Source organism: Anarrhichthys ocellatus, unplaced genomic scaffold, assembly GCF_004355925.1.
Source record: "Anarrhichthys ocellatus isolate YVR2014 unplaced genomic scaffold, GSC_Weel_1.0 scaffold55, whole genome shotgun sequence".
Classification (NCBI taxonomy): domain Eukaryota; kingdom Metazoa; phylum Chordata; class Actinopteri; order Perciformes; family Anarhichadidae; genus Anarrhichthys; species Anarrhichthys ocellatus.
In genome coordinates this window covers 1,852,585-1,872,223 of record NW_022280085.1, presented here as the reverse complement: position 1 = coordinate 1,872,223, position 19,639 = coordinate 1,852,585, and the positions used below count along the sequence as shown (strand labels likewise).

Below are 19,639 nucleotides of genomic sequence, written 5' to 3'. Positions count from 1 at the left end.
GTGTGTGTGTGTGTGTGTCTGTGAATTCTGCACAGTATACATTGAGCGTGCCCCTCACCCACACACAAGCACTCTGTGCACAGATGTGAATACCAGCTTCAGTGCGTGTTGTTTTGACACAAGCGAATGTCCTAAATTTCTATTTGCACTTTCCTATACGTCAGCGCTGGTGTGTGTGTGTGTGTGTGTGTGTGTGTGTGTGTGTGTGTGTGTGTGTGTGTGTGTGTGTGTGTGTAAGTCTCCTGCGGCTGTCGTCACGCTATACATGCCTCCTGTATGTGCGTGTGTCCTCACGTGGCCCTCTGTGCTGGATCAGTGCTGTCTGTCTGCAGTCACTTCAGCCGGTAAATATTGACTCTGGTCGAGGATAAAGAGCACGAGCAGAGACGTGTCACCGTTGGAGAATGAAATGATCGGGGGGGGGGGGTTAAAAAGCTGCACGAGGCTACTTTATCAGTAATCACTTCTACTTCCTCATCCAGGGTTCAGTCCGCTAACGTGGTCCGTATGCATGTGTGCATTAGCACATACTGGATAGGCTCCACAATGAAGGCCTTCCAATTATAAGTCACATTGTGCAGATGGACCATTGAGCTAATTGGCTGCAACAGACATCTTATTTATTTATTTTTTCATTAAATTAACAAGGAAAAGGCCAACACAATGCAAATAAAATATGACACACTGAAAACAGCATGTGTACATATTTTAATGGAAAATGATTTGTTGTTGGAATTCAATGGCAGTATATTAACATATTATCATTCAAGGGGATGGTAAATTATAAATGTGTGAGTGTGTGTATATATGTATATATATATTTTAGAATGTATTATTGTATACAAATAAATACATAATTTGATTATTCTTTATTCATATAAAAGATATATATATGTTTTTCACAATATGGTTTAATGGTTTATGCTACATGTGTTAGTATAACAGTCCCACTTTCTAATAATGCACCTCCTCATAAAAGGCTTAACTAATGGCAACACTCATTACGTATCACCAGAGGAATATTGATCAGTTGCAACCAATTAACTTCAGATTAAGAGCTGTAGGCAGGTTGTAAAAACTCCCAGACCCTAAAGCCTTCTCACTCTCTAAATAGCAAGTCATTAAAACTTCTTCCTCACAGCAGTACAGGCCTACAGTTGTTAATGAGCTGTTACTGAGTTTGAATCAATTAGATATCAGCTCCTGATGCTCTGTGCTCTGTTTCATTGTATAATTTGCTGCACTGTCATTCTTCCTACAGCAGGAAACACTGTTTCTATCTCCACCTCACTCTCCGCTCATCTATCATCTTTATGTGCACTGTTGCTCAGGTCTCGCTGACTCGGTGTCCGTTCTGCTGTCTGCTTGTTTATTTCTACGACGCTAACAACTTCATTCCATCATTATTATTATTATTATTATCGCGTTAGAAACATTTTCTTTTTTCTATAGACCCTTACAGGACCAGCCGTCTCTCAGCGCTCATCTTTCCTCTGTGTGATGAACCGGTCGTGTGGAATTTAGATGTTTTTGCTGAGTGCAGCTTTCTTTCTCCTGAGCCCCCGCAGGCGTTTCTTGTCCCTGAACCGTTGTGTCTGACGGTAAATGGTGTCAAACCGGTCCTCGTCAGGAAGCAGCAGGCGCCCGCTGAACTCTGTCACTCCTTCCAGTCCTGAACATTTGCACACCGTCTTTTTGTTTCTCTCTCTCACATCGAAGATACACGAGCCGATTGAAGAATCTAATCCACAGTTCTAGTTGGGGAATCTCCTCTGTCACAGGATGGGATTCGTTTTTCCATCTTTGAAACTCGAGTGAGGAGAGAACAAGCAGTCGTGGATACTTGGTAGCCGTGACAATTTTTCAATTTGCGATAATTAGTCCATGTTTTCAGTTTGTGTGGTGATGCTCCCATGTGGCAAAAGAAATATATATAAATCAATGCTGCTTTGAGGGTTTCATTTCATTATTTTCCAGTTGCAACGTTGAATAAATTGAAAACATTTAGAACCGTTATTAGAAGCCAAGATAATTGTACTGCTTTACTTTTTCTCTCTCTCTCTCTCTCTCTCTCTCTCTCGATATTACATTTCTACATAATTGCCTGTTTGGTGGAGGTGCCTGATTCACAAAACTAGTCAGAAACTTGTGGAATCAGTAGAGCTTGATAACAAATGAATTAACTAGAAAATTCCTAAAGAAATTTTGACAGTGTGGCTTCTACTGCCCGAAAAAAATCGCAATATATACACACGCCAACGTTACCGGTAGTGTCATTCAGGTTCAATTGAGATTGCACTACTCTCTTTTCTGCATTTTAGATTCATACTCTTGGATTGAATCTTGTAGTTGTGGGGCTTTTATTTTGAGAGAGAGAGAGACAGACAGACAGACAGACAGACCAGTGATTTTGAACAAAACCCGTGCCTCTTTTTAACAAATTAGCAGGAGTCTGACTGCCAAAATATGGGTACCGTGAGAAAGATAAGACTCTGGCAAACGCGCTGATGTGTTTTTTATGTTTGTGGTGTTAAAATTGTGAGCTCCAGAGCAATAGACAAAACTGGTACCGTCTACTTTCTTTGAGAAATTAGTGGTGAGATTTAACATGGAGCAGTTGGTTGGAGTTCATGTCGCTCTGCGGCTCTTTGAGCCAAATGTGTAAGTCCGTTGGATTCCATAGACACTTTACTGCGACCAGCACAACATTTCGAAGCTTTTTGGCCAAAATGGTGTTTTAAGAGTAAAAATTGTGGGAGCTGGAGCAATTTGTTTGGAAAAATCACAGAATATTTTCCTGCTCTGCTCCACTCTAACAGTTATGCTCTCACTCTAGCTCTTAACGAGCCGTCCAATACACACCCATTATAAAATCTGAAACGGACCCAAAATTTTCCTGAAACTTAATCTGTGACTTCATGAAAACTGTGCTAGCTATCAAAATGTCCCTTTGGCTCAATAAATTGCAGCGTTTTGTCTACGTTTTAAACTTTGAATCATGTTTCTACGTTAATGTATGGCTAGTCAATATGGGCCCAAAGTTAAGTGTTTTTTTTAGCTCTCTTCACGCCGAAACCCTCTCTCTCCTCTCTGTCTATCTTTCTGTCTGTCTCTCTCTCTCTCTCTCTCTCTCTCTCTCTATCTTACAGTCGTTCAGGTTTTAGATATTTTTAGAGGATTTTCCCCTCTATCTATCTCAATTGAACCTGAATGACACTACCGGTAACATTGGCGTGTGTATATATTGCGATTTCTTCGGGCAGTAGAAGCCACACTGTCAAAATTTCTTTAGGAATTTTCTAGTTATTATTATTATTATTATTAAGCCCGCAGGATTACAGTCAGTGTGCTTTGGCGCTTGTGCTACAAAGCCACACTGAATTATAAATGTTTAGATTGTTTTTTTTCCTCCTAATTAAGCTGCATAATGTGTTCCAAAGCAAACAGCACACGCACAGCCCTCCCACTCACTGCTGGAAAGTCACACTGAAGATCCGAAATTAGTAGAATGGTAGACCCGCTCTCATCAACAGTCTCATTTTGCGCCAAGATTCAGCTTGAACTCCTCGCCCCCTGACTGATAATCGGACACGCCCCCTCTGTTTGCGGCCCCGCAGATCGGCTTTCTGCGCTGACTCAGCGGCCTCACTTCAGTCCACTCATACCGCTCCCGTCTCGGTTTTTGCACTGGCCCGACTTTCCTGCTGCTCTTATTTACCCAACCCGGCGTGTGTCCGGAGTCCACAGCGCCGTGGACCGAGTGGGTCTTAAGGAGCGGCAGGCCTCACAGTGGGGGACGGACTCCACGCTCAGCCACTGCGGTCAAGTCAGCAGACACTCAGATCTCCGTGGTCAACTCAGCAGACACTTCAATTGTAGTGCACCTATACGCTGAAACTTACGGTAAACGCAACCAAACGGCACAGATCGAGAGCGAGCGAAGAATTTTGCAAAGTTAGCGAAAAGATTAACGTGAGACAACTTCCGGTTTTCTACAGACGAACATCCGGTTTTCAGAATAAGATGCCAACAAAGTATACATATTGCATAATGAAATTAGATTAAATGAATTATATTCACATTAAGTATAAAACATGCTACCTGCATCTCCTGAGTTAAAGGGAAAATACACCTAAATTGTGCGTAAAGTGTCTTTATTCTTTGATTTGAGGGTTGCTGGAAGTTAATAATACCTGACTGACGGTCAATTAAGATATTTTACAAAGCAAAAACTCTGAACTGAATTTGTATCTTCAAATGGCACATTTTTTAAATGTTTAAGGTGCTATAAAAATGTTTTTCTCAATAATTCCACACAATGACTAATGCATATATGTTCAGGACAAAAATGGTTAATATCACAATATTTAAGGTGCTACAAAAATATTTTTCTCAATAATTCCAGACAATGACTGACATGTATGTGTTGGGGACGTCGTTGACTCCACCCACACTGAAAATAAGACATTTTTACTGTCCCAATTAAGAGATATTTCAAATTAAAGCTCATACATTTGAATTGAGAAAATATCTAATAAATGAATATTTGGTGTAATAAAAAGTATTTTCTCAATAAGTCCAGACAATGACTGACATGTATGTGTTGAGGACGTCATTGACTCCACCCACACTGAAAATTAGACATTTTTACTGTCCCAATTAAGAGATATTTCAAATTAAATCTCATACATTTGTACCCAGAAACGGGTACATTTCTGAATATTTGAGGTGCTATAAAATCTATTTTCTCAATAATTCCAAACAATGACTCATGCATATAAGTTGAGGAAATCTCTGACTACACATACACAGAAAATTAAACATTTTTACTGTGGTAATTAAGAGATTTTTTAAAGTAAATGTCCTACATTTGTTCCAAGAAATATCCAATAACTGAATATTTGAAGTGTTTCCTCAATAATTCCAAACAATGGTTAATGTATACAGGTGCATCTCAATGAATTAGAATATCATCGAAAAGTTAATTTATTTCAGTAATTCAATTCAAAAAGTAAAACTCATATATGATATAGATTCATTACACACAAGGTGATATATTTCGAGTGTTTATTTAATTTAATGTTGATGATTATGGCTTACACCTAATAAAAACCCCAAATTCTGTATCTCAGAAAATTTGAATATTACATAAGACCAATTTAAAAAAGGTTTTTTTAATACAGAAATGTTGGCCTACTGAAAAGTATGTCTATGTACAGTTTAAAGTATGCACTCAATACTTGGTCGGGGCACCTTTTGCATGAATTACTGCATCAATGCGGCATGGCACGGAGGCGATGAGACTGTGGCCCTGCTGAGGTGTTATGGAAGCCCAGGTTGCTTTGATAGGGGCCTTCAGCTCATCTGCATTGTTGGGTCTGATGTCTCTCATCTTCCTCTTGACAACACCCCATAGATTCTCTCTGGGGTTTAGGTCATTCAAGAATTTGGTTGAGAATCACAAGGAGTGAACTGCGGCTGGAGTCGGTGTTCAAGAGCCACCACACACAGACCTATCCAGGACATGGGCTACAACTGTCGCATTCCTTGTGTCAAGCTACTCCTGAACCAGAGACGTAAGAAGTGTCTTACCTGGGCTAAGTTGCCTGAGCTAAGTTACCTGGACTAAGGAGAAAAAGGACTGGACTGTTGCTCAGTGGTCCAAAGTCCTCTTTTCAGATGAAAGTCAATTTTGCATTTAATTTGGAAATCAAGGTCCAGAGTCTGGAGGCAGAGTGGAGAGGCACACAATCCAAGTGTCTTGAGGTCCAGTTTGAAGTTTCCACAGTCAGTGATGATTTGGGGAGCCATGTCATCTGCTGGTGTTGGTCCACTGTGTTTTATCAAGTCCAAAGTCAGTGCAGCCTTCTACCAGGAAATTTTAGAGCACTTCATGCTTCCCTCTGCTGACAAGCTTTATGGAGATGCTGATTTCATTTTCCAGCAGGACATGGCACCTGCCCACACTGCCAAATGTACCAATACCTGGTTTAATGACCACGGTATCGCTGTGCTTGATTGGCCAGCAAACTCGCCTGTCCTAAACCCCAGAGTGAGTCTATGGGGTGTTGTCAAGAGGAAGATGAGAGACATCAGACCCAACAATGCAGACGAGCTGAAGGCCCCTATCAAAGCAACCTGGGCTTCCATAACACCTCAGCAGTGCCACAGTCTCATCGCCTCCGTGCCATGCCGCATTGATGCAGTAATTCATGTAAAAGGAGCCTCGACCAAGTGTTGAGTGTATACTGTACATGGACATACTTTTCAGTAGGCCAACATTTCTGTATTAAAAATCCTTTTTTTAAATCGGTCTTATGTAATATCTAATTTTCTGAGATACGGAATTTTGGGTTTTTATTAGCTGTAAGCCATAGCCTAACCATCAAAATTAAAAGAAATAAACACTCGAAATATATCACACTTTCGATGATATTCTAATTCATTGAGATGCACCTGTATACATCAATCATTGTTTGGAATTGTTGAGGGAATACTTTTTATAACACTTCAAATATTCAGAAATTACCTGTTCCTCGGTACAAATGTATGACATTTACTTTTAAATATCTCTTAATTGGTACAGTAAAATTGTTTAATTTTCAGTATGGATGGAGTCCAAGATGTCTTGAACAGATATGCATCAGTCATTATCTGGAATTATTAAGAAAATCCTTTTTATAGCACCTTAAATATTATGAAATTAACTTTTTGAACGTTCAAAAGAAGGACTTATATTTTGGAAAATCTCTTAATTGGGAAAGTAAAAATATTTGATTATTAGTATAGTTAGAGATGTCATGAACACATATGCACTAGTCATTGTCTGGAATTATAAAGAAAACTCTTTTTATAGCACCTCAAATATTCAGTTATTGGATATTTCTTGGAACAAATTAATTTGTCCATTAATTTAATGGACATTTACTTTAAAAAAATCTCTTCATTACCACAGTAAAGATTTTTCATTTTCTGTATATGTGTGGTCAGAGATTTCCTCAACTTATATGCATGAGTCATTGTGTGAAATTATTGAGAAAATAGTTTTTATAGCACCTCAAATATTCAGAAATGTACCCGTTTCTTGGTACAAATGTATCAGTTTTAATTTGAAATATCTCTTAATTGGTACAGTAAAAATGTCTAATTTTCAGTGTGGGTGGAGTTAACGATGTCCTCAACACATGTATATCAGTCATTGTCTGGACTTATTGAGAAAATACATTTTATCACACTTCAAATATCCATTTATTAGATATTTTCTCAATTCAAATGTATGAGTTTTACTTTGAAATATCTCTTAATTGGTACAGTCAAAATGTCTTATTTTCTCTATGGGTAGAGTCAACGATGCCTTGATTACATATACATCAGTCATTGTCTGGAATTATTGAGAAAAATATTTTTGTAGCAGCTCAAATATTGTGATATTAGCATTTTTTTGTGCTGAACATATATGCATTAGTCATTGTGGGGAATTATTGAGAAAAACATTTTCATAGCACCTTAAAAATTTCAGAAATTTGCCATTTGAAGATATACATTCAGTTCAGAGTTTTTGCTTCGTAAAACATCTTAATTGACTGTCAGTCAGGTATTATTAATTTCCAGCAACCCTCAAATCAAAGAATAAATACACTTTACGCACAATTTAGGTGTATTTTCCCTTTAACTCACAAGATGATGGTATCATTTTTTATAGTTATTGGAATATAATTCATTTAATCTCATTTCATTATGCAATATGTATACTTTGTTGGCATCTTATTCTGAAAACCGGATGTTCGTCTGTAGAAACCGGAAGTTTTCACGTTAATCTTTCCGCTAACTTTGCAAAATCCTTCGCTCGCTCCCGTCCTGTGCCGTTTTAGTTGCGTTTACCGGACGTTTCAGCGTATAGGTGCACTACAATTGAAGTGTCTGCTGACTTGACCGCAGTGCTCAGCCAGCCTGACATGAGGGAAAAACCGTTTCAAAGGACGCCCCCCCCCCCCCCCCCCTTTACGATCTACTATCCGACTGTAAGGATGTGACTGCGTGTGGCAGCCATTTTTAAACACTTTTAAGACAGCGGTAACCCCCCGCCCCACCACACACTCCTTTCATCTTAGACCTATTCTAGACAGCAATCAGCGACATTTTACAAAAGGAAAAAAGCAATTCAAATATAGTCCTGTCTGCCAAGTGATTTGGCTCGTGTGTGTGTGTGTGTGTGTGTGTGTGTGTGTGTGTGTGTGGAGATACTTTGCTGTGCTCGAGCCGCAGGTGCGTCTCGGCTGCGGTTCTCACTGGAAAAGATGATCAAAAAGATCCAGATGTGTTCACTCCGTTTTAATGAGGAGCGGAGAAAGGGGAGGACGTTTGAAGACGACTGCATGAAGAAGCCGTCATTTCACTCGCTCGATATTTACAGCCAGCCTTAATGGGCCACTTAATTTGGGCTCCGTTTATTTTCTATCCAGGATGTTGGGCTCTTTAGACTGCAGGTTCATTATGCTGGTTTGGAAAGGCTTTTTTTGGAAAGTGTTGCGTTTTTTAAAAAAAAGCCATTTTCCGAGTTCACTCATCTCATCAATTCAAGCCCTGTATAAACCATATGATATGGTTTATTACATTTTATCACAGGAGTTATTGACTTTGCAGTGGCCTAAAGACAGTTGAAATAAAAAATAAAAAATCACTTAAGATGTTATTTCTCTGACTTTTTATGTCTGCCCGCCGGCAACAGCAATATTTCCGGACCGTCCGTCCGGAATTCTACCACTTGAACGCCGTCTGTTATTCTACAGATGATCAGTGCCAAATCACACAGCTCTTTGCAGGAAAGTTGCGAAGGGTATTCTTAGGGAATAACAATAATAGTTTATGGACCAGTTAAATCGAGCGTTAGCTTCCTTTCTTTGCTGTCGTAAATCTTTCCATCCGAATGACATTTGCTAATCTGAATACTTATTCCTTTGCGAGCATGAAAGCACTCCGTTTGTGCTCTCACACCAGCGAAGCAGCGCGACGCCTCCAAGGCACACTTGTCATTTTGAGCCACGCTTGATATTTCAGCATTGTTAAACTCACTGCATGGTCTTCTTCTGATGTCTATCGTATATTATTACAGTTCCTCTTTCTCTTGTAGCTCAGCGGTGAGATTGTCGTATCTGTCTCTTGAGATATCAGTGAAACAGAATTACAGGGAGCATTTGATCCAGCCCGGTATTCTCTCCGATTTTAGTGCGTTTTCTGTGATACCCTTCAGATAAAGAGGGGGAGAGATACGTTTGCGGGCCGGCTATCGCATGTGGGAACGCTCCAGTGAGTGTTGAACGCTGTCAGGGAAACATCCATCACACTCCACATCAGGAGCACCACACCCGACACGGGAGGAGAGCCGGGGATGTTATCCGACTTTAAGAGGCGCTGTATTGTTAATACAGGGTCGCGTGCCCGGCCTCCTTGTTTCCCCCTATAGTTTCATATGTACAGGGTAGTGAGTAGACGGCTCTGTCTCCACATCACTCTGCAGTGCCGCACACTGACTAACAAGCATGTGATCCTAATTTTACAGCCCAGTTACTTACCAAATTTAAAAAAGGACACATGCAATTGGAGCTTCAAAGCAGTGAAAGCCATTTTCAATTAATTTCACAGATAAGTGCTCTTATCTTTTTCTGCTTTTTGAAGCGTTTCTCGTCGTAGTAAAAGCTGGGCCCCAAATTTTTATTTTCCTAAATTCCGTATAATTTTTTCTGTTAATGTTCCTGAATTCAGCACATGAGAAAATGTATCTAATCATGAGGGGAATGTCTACAATTTCAACAAGTTTCTTCAATTTCATTCCAGTTTTTTTTTTTTTTTTTTTGTGTGTTACTTACACGCGCCCCCCCCCCCCCCCTTGTTTCCCCCCTTCACCCCTTTCCCGCGCTCTCTTTGGCTTGCCCCCCCCCCCCCCCCCGACAGATCGGGTATTCAGCCTGCTGTGTGACGCTCCTTTGAACAGCGAGCGCCAAGCAAACGGCAACTGACAAAACGTTTTTTATTATGCCTCCACGCCGACGACAGAAGTGGTCAGAGGCGTTATGTTTCTGCGTTGCCCGTCCGTCTCATTCTCATGAACGCTCAAGAATGCCTCGAGGGAATTTCCTCAAAATTCAGTATTCGGTAAAAACGTCCACATGGATTCAAGGATGAACTGACTAGATTTTGTGCGACCACACAAAAGATGATTTTGGCCTCAACTCAAAAATGTATTTGCTAAGTAGGAGTTTTTAACAAAGGGTGGGGTAATGTGGAGAAAGTCAAATATCACGATATTATCGGCCAAATAGCGACACATCGTAGGGTTGACTATCAGTGACACTGTATTTACACAGTGAGAGTTTTGGTAAATAATCATCAGTAACGGTAAGAAAAGGACATCACTTTACTGTAATGCAGCCTTTAAAACCAGGAAAATACAACACTAATATTGCAATACACAAAATCTGAGACGGTATCTAGTCTCATATAATCAAGATATCGATATAATGCTCAGCCATAATTACACACAAATGTCTAACAGATGAAATGATGAAGTGACGACATTTCGGACGGACGTGGATGCAAACTGCTACTTCACTGGTCGGAGGAGGCTGTAATCCTGGTTCAGTTTGGTATAATTGATTTAGAGTATTGTTGCACTGCTCAGGAAGAAGGTCTCACACACACTTGGCTGCGTTCCCACAGTTGCTTCTGCGGAGTGTGTGTGGGCGGGCTGGTGGGTATTTTCTAGGCTCCAAATGCCATGCACGTCTAAAATCGTAGGAAAATAGATACATGGTGAAAAAAAGCCCTAGATACGAGCACCGTAAGACCTCATCACTACCTCCTGCCAATATTGAGACAGAGCCTCAAGCAAGACACTGTGCCCAGTACACACACACACACACACACACACGCATGCTGTTCCAGGTCAGGGTGCCAGTCTCTTTACTAGTAAAATACGTGTCAGCAGCCACAGAGACAATGAAAACAACAAGGTTATTGATGCCTGGAGGATTTCTTCACATTTTTTGGTTTCCTGCCTCATCTCTTCAAAAGTCTTCAGGTCAAAGGTCGGTGTGAGATACAGAACGGGTCATCAGCCCACTCTCTGGCAAACCAGCCCGTAAACGCCCAATTTGACGAGTCCAAAAAAATTCTTAATTACGCAGTGAGAAAGTGGAGAAATGCTGAAAACTTTAAAATGCTGTGACAGTAAAATAAGTAAAAGGTATAAATTTGGAGTGGTACTTTCAGAAAATAAAATTTTAAGTTTGGAGGTATTACATACACAATGACACTTTTTCTTTTTTGTCTCATGGGGCACATACCGTACCTTGAATTCGGAGGGCAGTTTTGCCCTTCGCCCCCCCCCCCCGAATATATTTCTGACGTTGAGACGATTAGTGTGTTTGCGGAGCACTGTTGGATGCCGTAGTCAGAAGGGAGACGGTATTGTAACTGCAGACAAAAGAGAAATAAGGACAAACAACGCGTTCCCTATGCTGTTTGTGGCACTCGTTCCTACTTTAGAAATGTCACAGATATATAGTTTATATAGACTTGCCTGGTTATTTTAACAACTAACAATTTCTCATTTGTTCCTATTGCCTCTAAAACATGTAGCGCACCACTATGAATGGCTGTACGATGATATGGAATAGCATTAGCTGTGATATAGGATTTAATTTTTATTGCCTAATTCCCATGTTCACCAGTGCAGAGGTGTGCCTCATTGATTATTTTTTTTTATAGTTTTTTGGACAACGGAGCTCTATGGCACAGACTAAAGGGATACTACTCAGCACAAAAGGCTTTGGATACACAGACAATACTTGTTATTTAGAAAATATAAAGAAAAAAAAAGAAAAAACACTGTCAGCCTTATCCTTGAATGTCTTAAATCAAGAGAAATGAAATCGCAAATATTGCACATCTCTAGCCACTCATCCACCGGCTCCCCCCCCCCCCCCCTTCCTAGTTCTGTTTTCCATCCAATCCATTTCTTTTTCTCACTTTCCAACAGCCAAATGGTCAGTAGTTTTGGCGACGGATGGCCTTTTTTTTCCACGTTCCACACAGCCAATTTGGCAGCCAAACGGGGCTCTTTTGCATTCTGGCACTCGCACTATATTCTGTATGAAAGCAGCCTGTCACTGTAGCTGGTGGAGAAAGGAAGTCTCTTATTCCTCCTGCTTACAGAATGATACATATTGTACATAACGATCCCCGCTCTCTCTCCTTCCATCTTCCTTCATGAGATTAATCTTGGTGTGTCTTTCATATGGCGTTCCCTGCTGCCGGTTAATTAGTCCCTCTCCCGAACTCTCATTTGTTTAGAAGTGGTGTCCTGGAGGTGCTGTCGTTCCTTCAGTAGTTTGTTTGTTTTTTCCCACAAATTAGAAGTGAAAGGAGGAGAAAGCGGACAGGTGTGTGTAGATGTGCGAACCTCGACTTATCACACTTTAGTTACCAAGGTGACTCATTGGTGGCAAGGCCCCCCCTTGGAATTTGATTGGCCCTCCAATGGTGCCCTTCCAACCAAAGTCAGATGGTAAGTAGTTGGCCTTTTAGTATCGTAGATGAATTACTGAACACGTATATGGTGTACAGGCCCAGTGGCCGCTGGACCAGAACCTCTGCATGAAGTGACTCAGTTAACATTGCTTTTTTCGTTTGTAATAAAATGACAACAAAGGGACACAAAATGACCACAAAGAGACACAAAATGACCACAAAGAGATACAAAATGACCACAAAGGGATACAAAATGACCACAAAGGGAAACAAAATGACCACAAAGGGAAACAAAATGACCACAAAGAGATACAAAATGACCACAAAGGGAAACAAAATGACCACAAAATGACCACAAAGGGAAACAAAATGACCACAAAGAGACACAAAATGACCACAAAGAGATACAAAATGACCACAAAATGACCACAAAGGGAAACAACATGACCACAAAGACACACAAAATGACCACAAAGAGATACAAAATGACCACAAAGAGATACAAAATGACCAAAGAGACACAAAATGACCACAAGGAGATACAAAATGACCACAAAGAGATACAAAATGACCACAAAGAGATACAAAATGACCACAAAGAGATACAAAATTACCACAAAGAGAAACAAAATGACCACAAAGAGACACAAAAACAATGAAGACAAAGATAACCAGTCTGGACCCCCAATTCTAAAGTTTTTAAACCCGCCCCAGGTGGGTTCAAGTGCACCTTGCTTAAATTGAATATATGAGTTGTGTGTGAGTGTAGGTGTTTTTATGCCCCTGCCTGTCCTATTTACTGTTAATGTATGGACGAGTGGTGCTCATGCAGTTAAGAGGGCTTAAAGCTCACCCGGGCAAATAGAAGGTATTCAAATAAATAGGTTGACTGCGAGTCTAAAGAAATGTTCTAGAAATAGAGGACGGACCTTGATTCTGTTGGTTGCCTCCATTTGTGTGTCTTGAGGATGAACATACCTGTTTGTCTATATGACGAGTACAAAGAGAGGTGTGTGTGTGTGTGTGTGTGTGTGTGTGTGTGTGTGTGTGTGTGTGTGTGTGTGTGTGTGTGTGTGTGTGTGTGTGTTGCGTGGGTGACAGACCCAACCCAAGAGCAGCTTGCACAGATGGAGGAAGATTAACAGGGTGTGTGAGTGTGTGTGTGTATGTGTCTGTATATTTTGTGCATTCAAATGTGGGTTGCCAACAATAGATTTTCCCATCCAGTAGCCGATTTGCATACTGAGCAAGAACCGTAGCTTTTGTTGTTGCAGAATGAACTCAATGCATTAGAGCATTCGCCTCCATTGCCCCTACAGAGCCATTGTGGCGTGCAGGGACACCACATCACTGCTCACTGTTGCTTTGTGAATCACTTTTCTTGTGTTTTTTTTTTTTTTTTTGACAACATAGGAGAAATCCAACATTAGTATGCATGTAAATGCAACCAAGAGCCATCACAGCTTGACAGATGTTCTTAGCCATGATTATTTATCCTGACACACACAGTACGTGCTTTACCACTCCTGATGTACCCCACCGCTGTATCCCATTAAGATCAACGCCCAGCCCCATCATGAATCCGAGTATGAGAAAGGAGCACCCATGTTAAAATTCTCTGCTCGCCCTCTGTCCCATCTCTTGCATTATGCATTGCGTCATGCCTCTGCACTGTGTTGCTTTTAAAGCAGGTTTTTTTTTTTTTAAAGCTTCCATCTGTTTATTTCATGTCTCTTATCTGGGTCCCGTGCCAGATGGGCTAAGTCAAGGGCAACTGGACTTGCCTTAAGTTATTGAAGACTCTCGTCCAAAAGGCTTCTTCGGTTCTGGTTGACTGGTGGGCATTCAACCTCTGTAAGGATCTGACAAAGATGTTTGTAAAATGGACGGGCTTTAAATGCCTGGGATTCCCCGCCAGTCTATTGGGACTGATGAAGCCTTTCGGACAAGAGGCGAAACTTACAATCTTGGCAAAGTAGCCCAGATGTCCTTTTCCCTAGCTGCATCCTCCATATCCCGCTGGGGGGACCTGAGGTATCCCCTGGTCAGATGGGATATGTACTCCCCTCCGGGTTGTTCTGGGTCTGCCCCGAGGGTCTCCTGCCTTCGCACTTCATCTAACCCTCACTCGGGAGCTAGGCCTCAAGATGCTTGAACCTTAACCTGAATGCTTAACCTGGGTATAGCAGCGTGTTCGCATTGCAGACAGGGCAACCCAACAGCGCACCACGGTTTCAGGCTCGGAGGTGTTGACTCTCTCTGCAGCGGCTTCATACTGGTCTCTCAAATGGTCCAAGTGGAAACTAGATAATATTCCTCAAGGAACCAACACTTCCATTTATTTGACAAGGACTTCTGCTGGTAGTGCAGCTTCTGAATATTATCTCTCCGAAGGGACGGCAGAAGAACAAGGCGCAGCATCATTACAGCGCTGCAGAGCCTCTTAGAGAGATGGTCAGTGTGGATAATTGGGTCATTAAACTGTGACTTTTACACGGGAGAATGCTCCTCATTTCCCATTTGCTCCAGACAGTTAAGATTGGTTTCAATTAACCGTGACCATGATCTTTCCCTAACCTTTACCGAGTGGTTTTTGTGCCGGAACCTGAGCTAATATCAACCGCTGTAGTGGCAGATCAGAAAAACACTCGGTAAATAATTGTTATCTGTGCTAGTGGCAGGTCCACCACTTCAACTACTGATTGCAATGCCGTGCCATTTTGTACAGACAGTCTTGGCACCCAGACGATTAGTCCTACTGTCGTTGGGGATCCCCCTGACTTATACCACATTTTGGTTCAGAGGGAAATATCTGCGACAGATATTCAAGGTACATTCGAATGACCTTCCCTTTAGCGCCACCCATGAGTTTGCCACATTGGCTTTTCATCGAAATATCTTGACAAATATTAGAAAGGTTGCTGAGAAATTTGGTTGTGATATTTATGGTCCCCAAAGGATTAATTGTGCTTTGATTCCTCAACACTCAAGTAGCTCACTCCTCAATCATCAGCTCGAAATTTCAATTTGTCCGATACTTTGATTTACAACCAAATACAGTTTGGTGCTGATTAGCCAAATGTTGGCATGCAAACATGCTAAACTCAGGATACTAGAAAGGTATCGCAATACAGTGCCATTAAAAAGGTTTTGACACCCCATTTTATTACTACAGGTACATTTTAGAATGATCATGTTTTAATAAGAGCCGTAGGTTATTTCCCGGAGGGCAGTGTGTGTGTGTGCGCAGCGCTGTCTTTTAGAGGACTGCGTGAGGATCGGTTTGAACTTTGCATCCGGTCAAGAACTAGACTTCGGGTCCCAAGATTCACCAGAAGGATGGAGTCACCAAATTAAGCTGAAAAGAAGATTAAAGATCCTGCACTGAGCTGGTGTCTCTGCATCAGCAGAACTCCATTAAAAGAAACAAGGAAAATAACAACACAGCTCTAATCACATGAACTAAAGTAAAGGAGACGTCGGATTACTGCACACCTCGTTCATTTTTTAAGAAATACAATTTAACATTTTTAATTAATAAAGAAATAATTTAAAGTTGTTCCATCATCTATTATTCCATTACTTTTCCTGATGTTTTTATTTTCAGTACCGAGATATTTCGACAGGGTTTCATACCAAAGTCATAATTTTGGTATCGTGACAATTGTGATTTGAAAGCATCATAACTGCGCAATTGATGGACTTCATCTTACATTCAGGAAGTCACTGGAAAGAAAGTGCCGATAGAGGCACCAGATCAGAGAAATTGGTGATGTGGGCATGGTAGGAAATTTACATATTTTTTAGGGGGCAATTTTTGCCCCCACTGAATGAAATCCAGCGGCATTTAAAAAAGAATTGGGGGCACTTTTTGAAACTTATAAAATAACATTTAACCTTTGTTCAAAATAATAAATATACTTATTTAGGCTTACAGTATATGAGCAATTGTCATCAAATGGCAATAATAAGACTATTGGGTAGTATTCTACAGGTTCAAAGTGTTTTCTTAGTTTTTTGAACAAAAAACAAACAGAAAACATAAATCAGACAATCATATTCAATTTTATTCTTATTTCTTTGTGGTTATTTATTGTTATTACATTTTTTAAACAACTATTAACAATTATTAAGTCAACGATGCCTTGATTACATATACATCAGTCATTGTATGGAATTATTGAGAAAAATGTTTGTAGCACCTCAAATATTGTGATATTACCCATTTTTGTCCTGAACATCTGCATTAGTCATTGTGTGGAATTTTTGAGAAAAACATTTTTATAGCACCTTAAAAATTTCAAAAATGTGCCATTTGAAGGTACAAATTCAGTTCAGAGTTTTTGATTAGTAAAATATCTTAATTGACTGTCAGTCAGGTATTATTCATTAGCAACCCTCAAATCAAAGAATAAAGACACTTTACACACAATTTAGGTGTATTTTCCCTTTAACTCACGAGATGCAAGGAGCATGTTTTATACTTAATGTGAATATAATTCATTTAATCTAATTTCCATTATGCAATATGTATACTTTGTTGGCATCTTATTCTGAAAACCGGATGTTCGTCTGAAGAAACCGGATGTTGTCTCACGTTAATCTTTCCACTAACTTTCAAAGTCCTTCGCTCGCTCCCGATCTGTGCCGTTTGAATGCGTTTACCGTGAATTTCAGCATATAGGTGCACTAGCATTTAAGTGTCTGCTGAGTTGACCGCAGTCACAGGTCTGATGAAGAAGCGCTCCATTTATTTATTTGTTTAGAAAGTTCGGTTCTTCACGCACACGCAACATCAGTCAAGGCGAAAATCAAAAACATTCTATGGCAACTGGACCGGGTCATATAGGCTACGATGTTTTTGACAAGTTCATTAAATTATCGTTATTATTAGAGGGAATTATGGGGGCATTTTTTGCCCCTCTCCTAGTGATATCAGGGGCAAAATTATATTTCTTAGGGACAGTTTTGCCCTTTGCCCTTGTGTATTTCCGACGCTGGATGTGGGTCACTTTGGAAGGCAATGTAGAACTGCTTTGTTGTTAAGTCTGGAGAACTTGTCGAGTCCTAAAGTGACCAAAACTGAGCCCCAAAACCAGTGGTGGGCCGTACATTTTATACCTGGGACTTCACTGCTGTCCTGCAGCTGAAATACCACCTTATAACCACATTATGGCGCCGCAGCTATTCATTTTTAAGGCTGTAACTATGTACGTCTTCGTATTAAACCGTTCGGTACGAATCGTTTGAATAATGCTAGAGCATTTAGAAAATGCAAAAGCCTAAATTCAGGAAAATATAATGTTCTCAGCTGGTCTGGCTGTGGGATCCGCCATCATTCCTGAATGACAAACCGCGACCCAAAGAGATTATCATAGCATTTTACTTTCACAACTTGAACGGTGCTCTGCAATCTCTTTCCTCGTCTGTGTCCTCTGTCATGGTGCATCTCACTCAGTCAGAATGCCCATATTTGATTGGCTGAGCTGCATCACGTGATGTGATTCACTACCCGACAGCCTCTGCTGGCTGTTAAGTTTCGTTTCACAATAGTCACGTGCTCGCCCACTGACCAATCACAGCACACTCTGCCCCTCGTGGCAAAGCTACACAAGGGGTACATCCCAAGTCTCTTAATTGCATCCCCGTTTCCCTCACTTGCGTCCTTTCCTTGCGTCTTAGTCCCTCCCACCAGGGATGCATGGAGGAAACCATGCGAGGAGAAAGGAACGAGGAAATATGTTTTAAGAGACATGAGACGTCCTTTCCTCAGTTGCGTCACGTGAAGCAACGTCTGTTTCTGATGATGGAGGATCAGCTGATCACAGCTGGATCAGCTGTCAGTCGGCTTTAACAGCTGGAGAGACTTTTGATACGTTTGGTCTGTTCACATGATCACTGTACTTAATACTAGTAACTAATAAGACGAATAACTAATAAAGACACACAGTAATCACCACTGTAGAGGTGTTTCTCTCTGTAGTCTGTTAACAAACTGTCCTGTGTTCTGTTTATAAGCACAGGATCCATTTCTACCGGCGGAATGCGATCGTCTTGTTTATGAATTATTTGTCTCTGTACGTTTTGAAATTGTGACCGTGGCGTCATTATTAAATAACCCAGAATATGATTATTGTTTCTCTTAAATGATAAAACTCATCAAACACTCAGGAATGATGTAAAAAGTCTTTTGTCTCTCCAGCTGTCTCTGACTTTAATTGTATTCATATAAAAGTTATTGAGGGAAATATCAGATCATGAAAACACAAATCTTTCTAACAAATGAAGAAAGTTGTTTGTGGTCCTTTTGTTGTTCAGTCTACAATGAACATTTATTTAAACCAGATGGTGAATCAGAAACCTAATCAAATATAAAGCTTGAGTTTATTCTGTGATCCGTCTTCACTCTGGTATGAAACTCAAGTCAGCCTGTCCGATCGGCTGCAGTGTCCAATCACATGACTGATGAACAATAAGGGGGCGTGTCGGCCGTTAAAAGACTTCCTGGAAGTCTGTTCTCGTGGGTCCTCGGTCATGGCTCCTCCTCGGTCCCTCCTCCATCCTTGATCCTCGCTCCTCCGAGCTACTTTAGAGCTTTGGGACGGCCGTCAATATGGCGGCGCAGAAACAACTTCCGGTTCAATCGAGGAGCGAGGAAATGACAATTAAGAGACTTGGGATGTACCCATGGACACTGAGCGGCATGTAATGCTGACGTCATTATAGACCAGCGCGCAGGCTCTGATAGTCAAAGAATACGCCCAACATGTCAAACTAAAGATCTGATTGGTTGAACACTATGACAATCAACAATATCGTCCCCATTTACTTTAATCTGCACTGGCTGCAGGTGTGTCTGCAGGCCTCTGGCTCTCTTCTTACCTGGAGACACAGAGGTGAAATCTGATTGGATAAAAGCTCTACTTAAAACAAGCTGCACTGGAAGCAGAGCAACTGAGGAAGACAGTAGCTTTGCAATGAGAAAATAAGATAATGGGAAAAATATTTTTATAAATTATAATACATGTAGTGTATTTAAGAAAAATTATAAAATAGCTATAACTTTGTCATTCTGTTTAGGCCAGCAGAGAATGCTTTGAAGGCCCAGACG

General features: G+C 40.8%; 1 long non-coding RNA gene across 1 annotated transcript in view; it reads left to right on the top strand.

The window, feature by feature from the left end:
• The window catches only part of LOC116396450 (uncharacterized), an 81,859-nt gene that overhangs the window by 22,234 nt on the left and 39,986 nt on the right, over positions 1–19,639 (top strand). The gene's annotated exons all lie outside the window — the stretch shown is intronic.